We start from the raw sequence: 12,796 nt of genomic DNA, 5'->3' as shown, positions 1-12,796 counted from the left end.
TAGTATAAATAGGACTTTTTACTATTGTATTAGACATCTTTGATAAGTTTTATGCTATCTTAGACTTTCATGGGGGCTGGCCATTCGGCCATGCCTGAACCATTATCACTTATGTATTTTCATACGGTAGAGTTTCTGCACTCCATAGATTAAGGTGTGGAGCTCTGCTGTTCCTCAAAGATTAATGCAAAGTACTACTGCTTTTCTATTCAATTTAACTTATTCCGCTTCTAAGATATTCATTCGCACTTTAACATGAATGTGATGAACGTGACAATCATCATCATTCCCCCACGAACGCGTGCCTGACAACCACTTCCGTTCCACCTTAGATTGGATGATTATCTCTTGGATCTCTTAATCAGAATCTTCGTGGTATAAGCTAGATTGATGGCAGCATTCATGAGAATCCGGAAAGTCTAAACCTTGTCTGTGGTATTCCGAGTAGAATTCTGGGATTGAATGACTGTGACGAACTTCAAACTCGCGAGTGCTGGGCGTAGTGACAGACGCAAAAGGAGGGTGAATCCTATTCCAGTATGATCGAGAACCTCAGATGATTAGCCGTGCTGTGACAGAGCATTTGGACCATTTTCACAAGAGGATAGGATGCAGCCATTGACAACGGTGATGCCTCCAGACGATTAGCCATGCAGTGACAACACATCGGACCATTTTCCATAGAGGATTAAAAGTAGCCATTGTCAATGGTGATGTCCTTACATAAAGCCAGCCATAGAAAGGAGTAAGACTGATTGGATGAAGACAGCAGGAAAGCAGAGGTTCAGAGGAACGAAAGCATCTCTATGCGCTTATCTGAAATTCTCACCAATGATTTACATAAGTATTTCTATCCTTATTTATTATTTATTTTCGAAAACTCCATAACCATTTGATATCCGCCTGACTGAGATTTACAAGGTGACCATAGCTTGCTTCATACCAACAATCTCCGTGGGATCGACCCTTACTCACGTAAGGTTTATTACTTGGACGAACCAGTGCACTTGCTGGTTAGTTGTATCGAAGTTGTGAATGAGAAACAATTTATTAAGACGTGCGTACAGAGTTTCTGGCGCCGTTGCCTGAGATCACAATTTCGTGCACCAAGTTTTTAGCGCCATTGCCGGGGATTGTTCAAGTTTGGACAACTGACGGTTCATCCTGTTGCTCAGATTGGGTAATTTTCTTTTTATTTTGTTTTCAAAAAAAAATTTTTCAAAAAGTTTTCAAAAAAAATTTTTTCAAAAATCTTTCAAAAATTTCTCATCTGTTTTCGAAAATTATTCTAAAATTTTTAAGAATGAATTCTAGTGTTTCATGAAGCATGTTGAAGCCTGGGTGGCTGTAAAGCCATGTCTAATTCTTTTGGATAGGGGCTTCCAACCATCAACATAGAAGCAAGTTAATTGGAATGTCAGATGTGGCATGTCTGAGTTACATACTAAAGCTTGGCTGGCTATTAAGCCATGCCTAACCCTCAGATTGGAGCTTTAGACTAAGAGTACAAGATTTCTGGAATTCATATTAAAAATTTTGGAATCCTTATTTTTCTTTTTCACACTAATTTTCGAAAAATACCAAAAAAATTTGAAAATCATAAAAATCAAAAATATTTTTCGTGTTTCTTGTTTGAGTCATGTGTCATGTTATAAGTTTGGTGTCAATTGCATGTTCATCTTGCATTTTTCGAAAAAATCATGCATTCATAGTGTTCTTCATGATCTTCAAGTTGTTCTTGGTAAGTCTTCTTGTTTGATCTTGATGTTTTCTTGTTTGGTGTCTTTTCTTGTTTTTCATATGCATTCTTGCATCCATAGAGTCTAAACATGAAAGATTTCTAAGTTTGGTGTCTTGCATGTTTTCTTTGCATATAAAAATTTTCAAAAATAAGTTCTTGATGTTCATCTTGACATTCATAGCATTCTTGCATGCATTCATTGTTTTGATCCAAAATTTTCATGCATTGAGTCTTTTTCATGTTTTTCTCTCTCATCATAAAAATTCAAAAAAATAAAAAAAATATCTTTCCCTTTTTCTCTCTCAAAATTTCAAAAATTAGATTTGACTTTTTCAAAAATTTTTAAAATCTAGTTGTTTTTATGAGTTAAATCAAAATTTTCAATTTAAAAATCTTATCTTTTTCAAAATCTTTTTCAAAAATCAAATCTTTTTCATTTTTCTTAGTTATTTTCGAAAATTTTTAAAACATTTTTCAAAAATCTCTTTCTTATCTTTATCACATAATTTTCGAAAATAACATCATCAATTAATGTTTTGATTCAAAAATTTCAAGTTTGTTACTTACTTGTTAAGAAAGATTCAAACTTTAAGTTCTAGAATCATATCTTGTGATTTCTTGTGAATCAAGTCATTAATTGTGATTTTAAAAATCAAATATTTTTCAAAACTAAATTCAATCATATCTTTTCAAAAATATCTTTTTATCTTATCTTTTTCAAAATCATATCTTTTTCAAAAATTTGATTTTAAAATATCCTCTCTAACTTCCTATCTTCTTATCTTTTCAAAATTGATTTTTAAAATTTGTTTCAACTAACTAACTAACTTTTTGTTTGTTTCTTATCTTTTTCAAAACTACCTAATTAACTCTCTCTCTCTAATTTTCGAAAATCCCTTCCCTCTTTTTCAAAATTTCTTTTTAATTAACTAATTATTTTAATTTTTTATTTTAATTTCGAAAATTACTAACCTTTTTCAAAAACTATTTTCGAAAATCATTAACTCTTTTTCAAAAATAATTTTCGAAAATTCCCTTTCTCTCTCATCTCCTTCTGTTTATTTATTCATCTACTAACATCTCTCCCTCACTCATCAAAAATCCGAACCCTCTCTCTCTCTCTCTCTGAGTTCAGATTTTCTCTTCTTCTTTTCTTCTACTCACATAAGGGAACCTCTATACTGTGGTAAAAAGGATCCCTATTATTATTTTTCTGTTCTCTCTTTTTCATATGAGCAGAAGCAAGGACTCTGAAGAGGAAACTAAGAGAATATTCTTGTTCAGAATATTCTTGTTGAAGCAGATCCAAAACCTAAAAGGACTCTGAAGAGGAAACTAAGAGAAGCTAAATTACAACTATCCAGCAAGCACCTTTCAGAAATTTTCGAACAGGAAGAGGAGATGGCAGCCGAAAATAATAATAATGCAAGGAGGATGCTTGGTGACTTTACTGCACCTAATTCCAATTTACATGGAAGAAGCATCTCCATCCCTACCATTGGACCAAACAATTTTGAGCTTAAACCTCAATTAGTTTCTCTGATGCAGCAAAACTGCAAGTTTCATGGACTTCCATCTGAAGATCCTTTTCAGTTCTTAACTGAATTTTTGCAGATCTGTGATACTGTTAAGACTAATGGAGTATATCCTAAAGTCTACAGGCTCATGCTTTTCCCTTTTGTTGTAAGAGACAGAGCTAGAGTGTGGTTGGACTCTCAACCCAAAGATAGCCTGAACTCTTGGGATAAGTTGGTCACGACTTTCTTAGCCAAGTTCTTTCCTCCTCAAAAGCTGAGCAAGCTTAGAGTGGATGTTCAGACCTTCAGACAGAAAGAAGGTGAATCCCTCTATGAAGCTTGGGAGAGATACAAAGAACTGACCAAAAAATGTCCTTCTGACATGCTTTCAGAATGGACCATCCTGGATATATTCTATGATGGTCTATCTGAATTGGCTAAAATGTCATTGGACACCTCTGCAGGTGGATCCATTCACTTAAAGAAAACGCCTGCAGAAGCTCAAGAACTCATTGACATGGTTGCTAATAACCAGTTCATGTACACTTCTGAGAGGAATCCTGTGAGTAATGGGACGCCTATGAAGAAGGGAGTTCTTGAAATTGATACTCTGAATGCCATATTGGCTCAGAATAAAATATTGACTCAGCAAGTAAATATGATTTCTCAGAGTCTGAATGGAATGCAAGCTGCATCCAACAGTAGTTAAGAGGCATCTTCTGAAGAAGAAGCTTATGATCCTGAGAACCCTGCAATAGCAGGGGTAAATTACATGGGTGAACCATATGGAAACACCTATAATTCCTCATGGAGAAATCACCCAAATCTCTCATGGAAGGATCAACAAAAGCCTCAACAAGGCTTTAATAATGGTGGAAGAAATAGGTTTAGCAATAGCAAGCCTTTTCCATCATCCACTCAGCAACAGACAGAGAACTCTGAACAAAATACCTCTAATTTAGCAAACTTAGTCTCTGATCTATCTAAGGCCACTGTAAGTTTCATGAATGAAACAAGGTCCTCCATTAGAAATTTGGAGGCACAAGTGGGCCAGCTGAGTAAAAGGATCACTGAAATCCCTCCTAGTACTCTCCCAAGCAATACAGAAGAAAATCCAAAAGGAGAGTGCAAGGCCATTGATATAACCATCATGGCCGAATCCAAAGAGGAAGGGGAGGACGTGAATCCCAGTGAGGAAGACCTCCTGGGACGTCCAGTGATCAATAAAGAGTTTCCCTTTGAGGAACCAAAGGAATCTGAGGCTCATCTAGAGACCATAGAGATTCCATTAAACCTCCTTATGCCATTCATGAGCTCTGATGAGTATTCCTCTTCTGAAGAGAATGAGGATGTTACTGAAGAGCAAGTTACCAAGTACCTTGGTGCAATCATGAAGCTGAATGCCAAATTATTTGGTATTGAGACTTGGGAAGATGAACCTCCCTTGTTCACTAATGAACTGAGTGATCTGGATCAACTGACATTGCCTCAGAAGAAACAGGATCCTGGAAAATTCTTAATACCTTGTACCATAGGCACCATGACCTTTGAGAAGGCTCTATGTGACCTTGGGTCAGGGATAAACCTCATGCCCCTCTCTGTAATAGAGAAACTGGGAATCTATGGGGTGCAAGCTGCTAAAATCTCATTAGATGATGGCAGACAATTCAAGAAAATAGGCTTATGGACAAGTAGAGGACGTGTTAGTAAAGGTTGAAGGCCTTTACATCCCTGCTGATTTTATAGTCCTAGATACTGGGAAGGATGAGGATGAATCCATCATCCTTGGAAGACCCTTCCTAGCCACAGCAAGAGCTGTGATTGATGTTGACAGAGGTGAACTAGTCCTTCAATTGAATGGGGACTCCCTTGTGTTTAAAACTCAAGGACATCCTTCTCTAAACATGGAAAAGAGGCACAGTAAGCTTCTCTCAAAACAGAGTCAACCAGAGCCCCACAGTCAAACTCTAAGTTTGGTGTTGGGGAGTCTCAACAATGCTCTGAACATCTGTGAGGCTCCATGAGAGCCCACTGTCAAGCTATTAACATTAAAGAAGCGCTTGTTGGGAGGCAACCCAATTTTTATTTATCTAATTTTAATCTATTTTTATTGTTATTTCATGTTTTATTAGGTTCATGATCATGTGGAGTCACAAAATAAATATAAAAATTAAAAACGGAATAAAAAACAGCAGAAGAATTGCACCCTGGAGAAGAGCTGGCGCTGAACGCCCAGAACAAGCATGGTTCTGGCGTTCAACGCCAGAAATGGGCAACAAATGGGCGTTCAACGCCCAGAACAAGCACCAATCTGGCGCTGAACGCCCAGAGTTGTGTGCAAGGGTATATTGCATGCCTAATTTGGTTCAAGGTTGTAGATCTTTGAACACCTCAGGATCTGTGGACCCCACAGGATCACCTCAGGATCTGTGGACCCCACAGGATCCCCACCTACCTCCACTTACTTCTTCTCACCCCTCTTTCACACAATCCCATAAACACTCTTCCCCAAAATTCTTCACCAATCACCTCAATCTCTCTTTCCTATAACCACTTCACCACTCACATCCATCCACTCTTCCCCATAAACCTACCTCATAAACCCCACCTACCTTCAAAATTCAAAATCAATTTCCCACCCAAAACCCACCCTTATGGCCGAACCTTACCCCCCCTCCCTTCCCTATATAAAGCCCTCGATTCTTTTTCATTTTCACACAACACAACCCTCTCTTCTCTTCTTGGCCGAATACACCCCTCCCCCCTCTCCTCCATATTTTCTTCTTCTTCTTCATCTATTCTTTCTTCTCTTGCTCGAGGGCGAGCAATATTCTAAGTTTGGTGTGGTAAAAGCATAAGCTTTTTGTTTTTCCATTACCATTGATGGCACCCAAGACCGGAGAATCCTCTAGAAAAGGGAAAGGGAAGACAAAAGCTTCCACCTCCGAGTCATGAGAGATGGAAAGATTCATCTCCAAAGCTCATCAAGACCACTTCTATGATGTTGTGGTCAAGAAGAAGGTGATCCCCGAGGTCCCTTTCAAGCTCAAGAGAAATGAGTATCTGGAGATCCGACATAAAATCCAAAGAAGAGGTTGGGAAGTTCTAACAAACCCCATCCAACAAGTCGGCATCCTAATGGTTCAAGAGTTCTATGCCAATTCATGGATCACTAGGAACCATGATCAAAGTAAGAACCCGAATCCAAAGAATTATATTACAATGGTTCGGGGGAAATACTTAGATTTTAGTCCGAAAAATGTGAGGTTGGCGTTCAACTTGCCTATGATGCAAGGAGATGAACGCCCCTACACTAGAAGGGTCAACTTTAATCAAAGGTTGGACCAAGTCCTCATGGACATATGTGTGAAAGGAGCTCAATGGAAGATTGACTCCAAAGGCAAGCCGGTTCAATTAAGAAGACTGGACCTCAAGCCTGTGGCTAGAGGATGGTTGGAGTTCATCCAACGCTCCATCATCCCCACTAGCAACTGATCTAAAGTTACTGTGGATCGGGCCATCATGATTCATAGCATCATGATTGGAGAGGAAGTAGAAGTTCATGAAATCATCTCCCTTGAATTCTACAAAATAGCCGAAAAGTCCTCTCCTGGGGCAAGGCTAGCTTTTCCTCATCTTATTTGCCATCTATGTTACTCAGCTGGAGCTTTCATAGAAGGAGACATTCCCATTGAGGAAGAGAAGCCCATCACTAAGAAAAGGATGGAGCAAGCAAGAGAGCCCATTCATGGATCTCAAGAGACGCATGAAGCTCATCACCATGAGATCCCGGAGATGCCTCAAATGCATTTTCCTCCACAAAACTATTGGGAGCAAATCAACACCTCCCTAGGAGAATTAAGTTCCAACATGGGACAATTAAGGGTGGAACATCAAAAGCACTCCATCATCCTTCATGAAATAAGAGAAGATCAAAAAGCAATGAGGGAGGAGCAACAAAGACAAGGAAGAGACATAGAAGAGCTCAAGGACATCATTGGTTCCTCAAGAAGGAAACGCCACCATCACTAAGGTGGACTCATTCCTTGTTCTTACATTCTCTGTTTTTCGTTTTCTCTATGTTAAGTGCTTATCCATGTTTGTGTCTTCATTACATGATCATTAGTATTTAGTAACTTTGTCTTAAAGTTATGAATGTCCTATGAATCCATCACCTCTCTTAAATGAAAACTATTTTAATTCAAAAGAATAAGAAGTACATGAGTTTCGAATTTATCCTTGAACTTAGTTTAATTATATTGATGTGGTGACAATACTTTTTGTTTTCTGAATGAATGCTTGAACAGTGCATATGTCTTTTGAAGTTGTTGTTTAAGAATATTAAATATGTTGACTCTTGAAAGAATGATGACAAGGAGACATGTTATTTGATAATCTGAAAAATCATAAAAATGATTCTTGAAGCCAGAAAAAGCAGCAAAGAACAAAGCTTGCAAAAAAAAAAAAAAGCAAAAGCAAGCAGAAAAAGCCAAAAGCTCTTAAAACCAAGAGGCAAGAGCAAAAAGCCAATAACCCTTAAAACCAAAAGGCAAGGGTAAATAAAAAGGATCCCAAGGCTTTGAGCATCAGTGGATAGGAGGGCCTAATGGAATCAAATCCTGGCCTAAGCGGCTAAACCCAGCTGTCCCTAACCATGTGCTTGTGGCGTGAAGGTGTCAAGTGAAAACTTGAGACTGAGCGGTTAAAGTCAAGGTCCAAAGCAAAAGAAGAGTGTGCTTAAGAACCCTGGACACCTCTAATTGGGGACTTTAGCAAAGCTGAGTCACAATCTAAAAAGGTTCACCCAGTTATGTGTCTGTGGCATTTATGTATCCGGTGGTAATACTGGAAAACAAAGTGCTTAGGGCCACGGCCAAGACTCATAAAATAGCTGTGTTCAAGAATCATCATACTAAACTAGGAGAATCAATAACACTATCTGAACTCTGAGTTCCTATAGATGCCAATCATTCTGAACTTCAATGGATAAAGTGAGATGCCAAAACTATTCAAGAGGCAAAAAGCTACAAGTCCCGCTCATTTAATTGGAGCTATATTTCATTGATAGTTTGGAATTTATAGTATATTCTCTTCTTTTTATCCTATTTGATTTTTAGTTGCTTGGGGACAAGCAACAATTTAAGTTTGGTGTTGTGATGAGCGGATAATTTATACGCTTTTTGGCATTATTTTTAGTATGTTTTTAGTAGGATCTAGTTACTTTTAGGGATGTTTTTATTAGTTTTTATGTTAAATTCATATTTCTGGACTTTACTATGAGTTTGTGTATTTTTCTGTGATTTCAGGTATTTTCTGGCTGAAATTGAGGGACTTGAGCAAAAATCAGATTCAGAGGTTGAAGAAGGACTACTGATGTTGTTGGATTCTGACCTCCCTACACTCAAAGTGGATTTTCTGGAGCTACAGAATTCAAAATGGTGCGCTTCCAATTGCGTTAGAAAGTAGACATCCAGGGCTTTCCAGCAATATATAATAGTACATACTTTGGCCGAGTTTAGATTACGTAAAAGGGCGTTGAACGCCAGTTTTACGCTGCTGTCTGGAGTTAAACGCCAGAAACACGTCACAAGCCAGAGTTGAACGCCAGAAATACGTTACAAACTAGCGTTCAACTCCAAGATTGACCTCTACACGTGTAACATTCAAGCTCAGCCCAAGCACACACCAAGTGGGCCCCGAAAGTGGATTTATGCATCAATTACTTACTTTTGTAAACCCTAGTAACTAGTTTAGTATAAATAGGACTTTTTACTATTGTATTAGACATCTTTGATCAGTTTTATGCTATCTTAGACTTTCATGGGGGCTGGCCATTTGGCCATGCCTGAACCATTATCACTTATGTATTTTCATACGGTAGATTTTCTACACTCCATAGATTAAGGTGTGGAGCTCTACTGTTCCTCAAAGATTAATGCAAAGTACTACTGTTTTTCTATTCAATTTAACTTATTCCGCTTCTAAGATATTCATTCACACTTTAACATGAATGTGATGAACGTGACAATCATCATCATTCCCCCACGAACGCGTGCCTGACAACCACTTCCGTTCCACCTTAGATTGGATGATTATCTCTTGGATCTCTTAATCAGAATCTTCGTGGTATAAGCTAGATTGATGGCAACATTCATGAGAATCCGGAAAGTCTAAACCTTGTCTGTGGTATTCCGAGTAGGATTATGGGATTGAATGACTGTGACGAACTTCAAACTCGCGAGTGCTGGGCGTAGTGACAGACGCAAAAAGAGGGTGAATCCTATTCCAGTATGATCGAGAACCTCAGATGATTAGCCGTGCTGTGACAGAGCATTTGGACCATTTTCACAAGAGGATAGGATGCAGCCATTGACAACGGTGATGCCTCCAGACGATTAGCCATGCAGTGACAACACATCGGACCATTTTCCATAGAGGATTAAAAGTAGCCATTGTCAATGGTGATGTCCTTACATAAAGCCAGCCATAGAAAGGAGTAAGACTGATTGGATGAAGACAGCAGGAAAGCAGAGGTTCAGAGGAACGAAAGCATCTCTATGCGCTTATCTAAAATTCTCACCAATGATTTACATAAGTATTTCTATCCTTATTTTATTATTTATTTTCGAAAACTCCATAACCATTTGATATCCGCCTGACTGAGATTTACAAGGTGACCATAGCTTGCTTCATACCAACAATCTCCGTGGGATCGAACCTTACTCACGTAAGGTTTATTACTTGGATGACCCAGTGCACTTGCTGGTTAGTTGTATCAAAGTTGTGAATGAGAAACGATTTATTAAGACGTGCGTACAGAGTTTCTGGCGCCGTTGCCTGAGATCACAATTTCGTGCACCAACGTCATCTTCGTATTCACTTGGATAAGGTTCTTCAGGCTCATGGAGTTCAGTTGCGGATGTAAGTTCGTGACTAGGAGAGCTTGATTCATGATCCTTACTGCCTATGGAGTCAACTTCTTGGTCTGTTCCGTCCAATTTTTCAAAAGGTATATGCATTGGAGGTTGTGCACTATCCTCCCTGGCATCAAATTCGAACTTCTCAGCGGAATCCTTTACAGCTCTCGATTCCCATGGAGGTTCAGCATCTCCTAAATCTTCAACCACTTCTTCCTCTACAACTATCATGGCTTCCTTCACTTGTTCCAATACAAAGCCATGCTCCTCATTGTCCATCGAAGTTTCTAGTATCTTCTTCATGCTACGCTCTTCTTTTGATTCTCCACATGTAGCCATGGGAGTACTTTGAGTGCTCAGATGTCGGGAAGCTATTATATTTACTACCTCGGTTAAGGAAGTAGTGAGTTCCAGTACGTCCCTTTGCATCTTCGCTTGACCTTAAAGAAGAACACGAAGTTTGTCATCCATTGGAGGTTGGGGTGGGTATGAGGGTTCATTGGTTGGGAGAGAGGGTTCAAAATAAGAATGTGGTGGTTTTTGGGAGTAATTGGATTGGGATTGTGGTGGGTAAGGGTCATACGGTGGTGAATGGTGAAAAGGAACTTGTGAGTGTGGTGGTTCAAAGCTACGTTGAGAGGATGGTCTATAAGCACAGGGTGGGGCTTGTTGGTAATTACAAGGGGGTCCACCATATCTATCAGCTTGGTATGCATTGTAGAGTGGTCCTTGCCCATGATATCTTGGAGGGTGTTGTTGCCTAAAGGGTTGATCAGGTCCTCTTGGCTCCATCCATCTTTGATTGCTTAGACCTTGATGCACATTCCTGTTATAGCTTCCACTCCTTTCAACAAATTTAAAACCAAACTCAAAGCGAGAGGGGTGAGAATTCATAGTAGCTAATAGAAATAAAAGGGAAAAACAAAAACAAATAAACAAGTAAAAGAAAAAAAAATATTTACAATAACCAATAATAAGGCACACGTTTGCAATTCCCCAGCAACGGCGCCATTTTGAAGAACGAATGATTGACGGTTTAGAATTTAGAATAAATTTTCGTTGCAAGTATAGTTTCTAAACCAAGCAATCATCCTTTCTTACAAACGTTTTGGTTGTCACAAGTAACAAACCCAATAAAATTTATAAACCGAAGTATTCAAACCTCGGGTCGTCTTCTCAAGGAACTGCAGGAAGGTGTTCTTATTATTAGTTATGGAAAACAGTGTTTTTGGGTTTTAAAAGGTTTGAACAAGGAAAATAGATTGCAGGAATTAATAAATTAATATCTAATAAAAATCTTGGCAAGGTATGAAAATTCGGAAGTCTTATCCTAGTTATCATTATCGATGGTGATGAGAATTGAGTTTAATCCCACTTAGTTAACCTTTACTAAGGCAAAGGAAAGTCAAGTGGACTAATTAGTTAGATCCTCAAGTCCTAGTCAATTCCTGAGAAAGGACTAGAGTTAGTGGAATTCAATTCAATTAGCAAAAATAACAATTATCAATCACGATAAGTTTGATAACTCAAGAGTCTCCAGTTAATCAATTAAAGCCAAGAATATAAAAAGCTAAATAAGAACCATAAATCTGAAATACCTCAATTTATATTAAATAAAGAAAATCCTAACATGAATGGTTCGTAAGCCAATTTGGCAACATAAGTAATCAGCAAATAAAAGCATTAAAGTATCTGAAAGTAAAAGAGAAATATAAAGTAAAAGGAATATTGAACCTGTGACTGAAGTTGAAATCCTAAATCCTTTAAGAGGAATCCTAATCCTAAAACTTAAGAGAGAGGAGAGAACCTCTCTCTCTAAAAACTACATCTAAATTATGAAAAGTGAATAATTGAACGCCTCTTTTGAATGGATGCATTCCCCCACTTTATAACCTCTAATCTGTGTTTTCTGGACTTGGATCTGGGCCAAAAGGGCTTCAGAAATCGCTGGGGGCATTTTCTGTAGTTTCTGGTGCGTGGCGTCTGTCACGCGTCCGCGTGGGTCACGCGGTCGCGTCATCTGGGAGTTTTCCTTGTCACGCGTTCGCTTTGGTCACACGTGCACGTCATTTGCGTTCTGCTCAAGGCACGCGTCCGCGTCAGTCACGCGTTCGCGTCGCTGCCTTTTCGCGCTGGGCACGCGGCCGCTTCGTCCACGCATTCGCGTTGCTGCCCTTTTCTTCAAAACTCCATTTTTGTGCTTTCCTTCCATTTTTGTATGTTTCCTTTCCATCCTTTAAGTCATTCCTGTCCTATAAAGCCTAAAAGCACTCAACACACAAATCACGACATCGAATGGTAATAAAGGATGATTAATTTTAATATTTCTAAAGCATAGGAAACATGTTTTTCACATATATCACATAATAAGGAAGGGAAAGTAAAACCACGCAATTTACATGAATAAGTGGGTGAAGAATTGAATAAATCACTTAAATTGAGCACAAAATACATCATAAAATATGGGTTTATCAGGTATATATATAAGGCTAAGTGAGCTATAAGTTGAATCCTTAATTAGTCTAAGGTCTCACCTAACATATACATATTCTATAATTTATAACTTTCTTGGGGTTCCCAATTTTTCACTTTCTTAATACATACTCATGCACCAATTTCAA

The 12,796-nt window shown here is 38.5% G+C and overlaps 1 non-coding gene across 1 annotated transcript; it reads right to left on the bottom strand.

Moving 5' to 3' along the window:
- Positions 1-3,538: 3,538 nt before the first annotated feature.
- Positions 3,539-3,646, bottom strand: LOC148554894 (small nucleolar RNA R71). Its single transcript, XR_015886623.1, has one exon. It is a non-coding gene; the product is annotated as a small nucleolar RNA R71 (small nucleolar RNA).
- Positions 3,647-12,796: the final 9,150 nt, after the last annotated feature.

This window comes from Arachis ipaensis, chromosome B6, assembly GCF_059453495.1.
Source record: "Arachis ipaensis isolate K30076 ecotype BB chromosome B6, ASM5945349v1, whole genome shotgun sequence".
Lineage (NCBI taxonomy): Eukaryota > Viridiplantae > Streptophyta > Magnoliopsida > Fabales > Fabaceae > Arachis > Arachis ipaensis.
Note: the sequence above shows the minus strand (reverse complement) of the source record. Positions and strands in the feature narration are given on the sequence as shown.